Raw genomic sequence first — 6,371 nt, forward strand, 5'->3', positions numbered from 1 at the left:
GAGATGATAGGTGAGAAATCAGAAATCTGCATTTCCTACCGCACTTTTTTAGGCTGCGTTGAGTCATTTACAACGGTTGTTGAAACATAAATGAAGCACAAGATTACATCCTGGTTTCCTTAACAGCCATTCTACGATAGCGGATGTCGTTGGCTGTTTTCGGCATTTTCTGAATGCAAACTAAGGCTGCAAAACGAAGATGTAAGACACGTGCGTCACTTAACGGTAGACATTCTTTGATTTGCATGCATTCGTCGATTAACGTAAAGCTCACTGACGTCATCACAGCGTGACCTCACCCCCATCTATCCAGCATTTTTTTGGGGCCAGAAATTAGCTCATTACGCCCCTATGATGATACAAAGAGTTCTGCATCTTAATGCTACCTGTACAAGCTGTTAGGGCTGGTACTGCTTGATACTGCCTGCATAGAAAGTGCAGTTTCGTCCCCCCAATGCTTTTCAGTCGTGGCTCAGGTCATGATAATAGGCTTCAATACTTCTTGTTCTTCATTTAAAAGAAGTGTAAGTTCCGCTTCTAAAGCGGGCCCACGGTACTGAGGTCGCAAGGCAAAATGTTTCCGGAAGTATCTGGTACTGAGCGACCACAATCGAAGCAGTTGACGACCCGTGCGGGTTCCGAACAACCTGCGCTCACAGAAGATTCCTTTGGTTCTCCAGCATAGCAGATAATTAAACAGACGGATAAATGATATGACAGTTTTTTTTAGCGCAACGGCCATGTTTCGCGAAACGGAAGCGCGTACAGGTAAGAGCACAAAAAGGATATAATGGGCACCTGAAAAGACGTATGAAACTGAGATTTTTTTACAAATGTAATGTACTATACGCGGCCCCAAAATCACGGGTCGCTGAGCTCAGCTTTCGGAAGATGTGCTACATAGTAGTGTGCAATAATCTATAATGTGAACGTTTTCCTGCTTGCCGCATCGTTTACACCGCAGGCGTAGTTGTCATCGAGAAATGTGTTCTCAAAGGTGTTTTGCTGCAGGCATTTATGCTCAGGATCAGTACATAACTGCCGTTGCTAGTTATATGCTGCTGATTTAGTCGACTATGTGAATGCATTAGGCTCTGCGATGAACGTCATTGTATGATTAGACTATGTGAGCACCAAATAAACGCGCAAAACGCCACAGATACCCGCCGTTAGAAAAAAAAGGATATAAGAAGATAAAAAGCTTCAGCTGTGCCATGCGCAAGAACTTCAATGCAGTGGGACTAAGGCCTGCTGAACCTGCTGAAGATAACCGCCCCAAGCGCTACGGTGAGGGCCTCATCTTTCGATCTGCTCTGAAGTGAGCAGCGCCGTTCGCGGAAGCTTGTCTACATCGCGCATACCTGAACGTAGGCCTAGATGCTGTACGCTCCGGATCCAGATGCGGCAGCGAAGCATTTCGGTCCAAGCTGCCTAGGTACGCGAAGCGTCCCGCGTCAAACCTCCAATTTTTGTAGTTGGGTTTGACCTCCCAACGGCATTAAGGCGAAAGACTTTAATGCCTCATCGTTGTCGACGGAAGGTTGTCAGCAGAGGTGTCGCGCTTTTCGGTTGGTCGAAATGGTTATGAAGTCAGAGTGCGCGGATTCGAAGTAATAAGGTCACCCATGGATGCCTAACGCCTCCTTTTGGAGCAGACGACAACTAATAAAAAAATAGTTGTCGTCCGCTCAGACAAGGGACGTAAGGCGTCCGTGGGGGACCTCATTACATACCTTATTACATATTATTACTGCGAACAGAGCCATGGATACAACAGAACTCATCGAAGCAGAGAGAGAGTCGTGCTAAAGAAGCAGTCAAAGTTGGCAGTCAAAGTGTGTAGTTGTAATGTGTGGTGGGAGTGTACTAGCACTAGTACAGCCCAGACAGTCTCACAGTCAATGCCAAACCGTGCGCCAGGAAAGGCGCACTTAAGCGCTTAAGAGAGCCAAAGTGCCCCCTGATTTTTTTTTTACTTGCAGTGCACATCAGTTTTACTTCCAAATATAGCCCACTGGTCAAGGTGCCAATGCTTCGTGACGGAAGAGAAAGAACGGCCGGGGCGACAGCAGCAACGTCAGCAGCACCAGCAGCTGTCCCATCGTCGTAGCCTAACGCTTTACTTTGGTTTTCCAGTGGCAGCCATGAACACCTGAAGTGCATACGTAAACAGCGTCTTCGTAGTCCCGTATACCCCCCCCCCCCCCCCCTTTGTTTCCCAATGGTTCCGTGGTGTGCCGATGGATGGCGCCATGGCTCTTCACGAGACATTGCACCATCGCGTACCTTGTGGTATCAACAGTCGAGGAAATAGTTGAGGTCTTTAACTATGCCAAATTATTGCTTACCATGGCACTCGAACATTCACCTCAATCCAAGGCATGTAAACAAAATTACGTTACGATGCTTAGCTGAGATCTACCACGACGCTTTCTGCTCAAAGCAACCGTGCAGTGTTCTTTCTTTAAGGCTCGGGACAAGGAATTAACGCTCTTGTAATAGTGCGCTGGAGCCCACAGCAACTACTGGAAGTCAAAGAAGCTCCTATTATAGCGAAAAAACAGCTTCATATTAGAAAATGCTTCCGAAGCGCGGATTTCAACAATGAAAGGGCAACGCGAGACGCCTGTCTTTGGCTCTGTCGCCTTTCTCTGCTGCCTCTGCTCGCACTTCGAATAGCATGGATAGAAAGAAGGTGGGGTGCTGTTTTACCACAATAACAGCTTCGACGGTAACGAATATATTCCTAAATCAAAATTGCTCACAGAATGAGGCTTACCTTTAACCTTTGCTGGTATATGCCGCTTCGTTACCGAGCCTTTGTCCGACGAATGTCTGCCGCATGCAAGCGTCTAACAAAAACTTGCTAATGCCACAAGCAGTGGTAATAGTGTCGACTGGGCCGGTGCTGACCGTCTTTCGGTGGGCGTAACCACTAAAATGATGGCATCTAGAACTTTGCTGGGCACAGATTTGGAAGACTACCGAAGGCAACGGTCATAAGACACGGACACCGCTCACTTGCGCACGCGCAACAACCGTCATGACTATTCAGTGCTTTGTAATTGACATCCATCCTTCACAAAACTGAACAAATTGAGACTACGGTTATAGTATAACTAGATAAGAGCAAAGTGAAAAGAATGAAACGAGATTGCGTTTGATTTCTGTTTGCAAGATAAGGAGGCGCAGGAGATAAAGGACCGAAGTTATGCGCCGAAACCCTAAGCGTTAACTGCCAGCAAACACAAAAAATGTTGTGCGTTAAATGTTTGACAGCTCCGTGTCGTCACTTCATTTCCTCTTATCGTCTTGTCAATTGCCTATGACGCATCCGCCAATCAATCCGGAATCCTGCCGCTTGTTTCACCCCTACACCTTTCTTTCAAGTCTCATATGGTCGCATTTGTCCCGGCCGACCCCTTTCCTCGGAAGAGCGCTGGCCCCTACAGCGCTAGGCGCTATTTTTTTTTTTTTGTGACCTTACGTACTCACCTTCTTCAACCTGTTTTCTCCTCGCGCCCAGCTACGCGCGGCACCACTCATTCACCCTCTCTCGATTTCCCTCTTGTCGTTTTTCAGCTGCCCTTTCTCTTGCTACCACAAAAATCTTAGAAAAAAAAATGCGCCTATCTCCTCGTTGTCTCCTCGGCTCCTGACATTGGCTATTGCGTAGAGCGTTGCACTCCTATGCCACAGCTTAGACTAGACGGGTTTGGCCTGTAGCTGGCACGGCGGCGAATAACCACACAACCAGCGAGCTGAGAACGCAGGTACCATCGAGAGCAAAAGTAAAAGACCCCCTCCAAATTCCGACCCGTGCCACTCTGCGTGGGGGCGCCACTGGGTGTCATTGCTGCCTTGGCTACGCGCCGGCTTTTTTCTCCGAGAGGAAACGAGAAAGCGACAATGATGATGAAAAGTATTTAATATCTAGAGAGAGGCTGACAGGGAAGCAGCCTCTAGTGGTCCGCTCCCCTTCCAATACTAGTTGGAGTCCCTTATTCAGGGACCCAATTGGTGTGGACTGCCACACGAGCTCGCTGAACCAGGGCTTGTTGGGCCGTTAGGTCCCTGCAGCCGAGCAGGGCCGCCTCCCAGTCCGCTCGAGTAAGGGAATGGGTTAGGGGTGGAAGAGGAGGATTTTGATGGCATGCCGAGACCATGTAGAAGGTGTCAGCCACCTTCCCACAGAAAGAGCAGACGCCAGAAAAGGAAGGATCGAATTGTTTTACTGCCGGGCACAGTAGAGTGTTAGTATAGAGTCCAAGAAGTATTCCTTCACCCGCTTTCCCTAGCCCCTTGAGAGGAGCCGGGTGCTGACAGCGGGAGTCCCGGTAATGAGCGGATATATCTTTGAATGTTAAAAGAGGACAGGTGTCCTGGCTCAGATCGCGAGGGTCTACGTCGGGGGCTCGGCTAGTGAGTGCGCAGGCGGCCGAGTTGGCGGTCTCGTTCCCTGGTAAGCCCTGGTGACCTGGCGTCCAAATGAGAAATCGGATTGTGGGTCAAAGTGCTGGGCCGACTTATGTGTGCTAACACTCATTGCGAAATATCTACTTGACGGGGTGCGCAAAGGAATGCAGCGGCTATTGTGAAAACTTTATTTTTCGACTTTTGTGGCATGGGTTCACCCGAACGTTGACCACCTTTTTGGTCAATAGGGTATAGTATCATGTGGCCGGACGTATGTCAACAAACCTCGGGTTCGGCATGCAATCCAAGGCGTCAATATAAAAAATATAAATTTCTTCAGAGGGTGCGGGAAATTTAACCAAGGTCCTTAGTGCTGGGAATGCGAAAGCATCCTAAGACGTAAAGGCCTTTACGCCAATATTAATTTTCCCTAAAGGCATTTACCATAGCGGCCTTAGACATAAGTTTTTACTCTAAATGCATTCTACCTAAAGATCTTTAAGTAAAGGCCTTCACACTGAAAACCTTAAAATAAATTACTAAAGAAAAAAATTGATTTTAAAAAATTAATGCTTTCGCTTTTATTGCACGCAAACATTTTCAAGTGGCCCCAGTAATTTTTTAACAACCTCGGCTCTTTAACGTGCGCTCATATCGCACAACAGAAGGCTCCCTTATGCGTTTCGCTCCCAATGAAATGTGGCCGCCGCGTCTGGAACTGAGCTCGCGTCCTAGGACTCAGCAGTATGAATCATCCACCGCTGAGCCACACCAACGGGTTCCAGTGCCAGTTATGGCAATGTTTGAGTTATATTTGAGTTTTCTCTGTGCGAAAGTTTGTCCGCGGCAAATTGCGCTTTCCTTCCTGGCGTTTGATAAGTTGGAAGTCTTCGCTTCGTAGCGTTCGTAGGTCGTCTTCGTAGAGTCGTATTGCTTGTTAGCTGCAAGGAAGAATTGTTGCCATGAAATCTTTCCTGAAGTAAACACGACAGCCTGCGGCGTCTACCAATTGACGAAACAGAAACGAGCATAAGAGCGTGCTGGCTGAAGCCTCGTTACAGTGATTTCATTGACACATTGAACAGGTTACCAAAAACAAGCTCAAACAATGCCTTAGTTGATTTGCTTGCTTTTTTACAGCGTGCTCTTTTCACCATCCACAGCTTACGCGTTTTCAAAACGCCGGAAAGGGGCTGTACAGACACCAATTTCAAGTACACTGCCTCTAACATCTCTGACTCGACATTCACTTGCGGGCTACATCCTCACATTGCGCAATGACTTGGGCTATTCACTGGCACTCTCAGTAACGTTGAGTTGCCCACGTCTGATTGAGACAATAGAAAAAGGTACCGCGTTCATTTATTTGTAAGGTGGCGCTTTTCTTTTCGCATACATGTTGCCTGATTTATAAAGTACAATCGGCAAGACGTTATACCGTACGTAACTCTTCCTTTGCAACATGCTCTTCTCTAAACCGAACACATAACAAACATTAAAAGGGAAATCTGAGCACGCCTTGCCACCACCCATCCTCTGCTGTATGCAACTTAAGTACAGTAGAATGCTGTATATTGGCTGCAATTGCCGTAGCAGCTGAGTTATGCATGGTGATTTGAGAGATGCCGACGCTTATTGAGAAAAAATGCCCCGCAAAGTTACCGCCGGCGTCAGAAGCGCTAGAAAAATGTGGTACGTCAGTATTGATTCAATTATTCGCCGTCGACGTCTCCTCGCATCCAAGTATCGCACCAGCCCTGGCTAGTATACGGACGTCGCAATTTATTCAGCTGGCAAAGGTTTCAGCGTCTTTCTTTACTCTGTAACTCTAAAGGATATCATTACCGTTTTTCGTTGCCTTGACTGCAGCTCTTCATGTGTTGTGAATAGTACACAAGAACTGCCGGTCCAGTATGTTGTCGATGCAATTTCCCCTATAATTGTCCATATCTTTA

Source organism: Amblyomma mixtum, chromosome 7, assembly GCF_055824585.1.
Source record: "Amblyomma mixtum isolate Tamu chromosome 7, ASM5582458v1, whole genome shotgun sequence".
Taxonomy (NCBI): Eukaryota; Metazoa; Arthropoda; class Arachnida; order Ixodida; family Ixodidae; genus Amblyomma; species Amblyomma mixtum.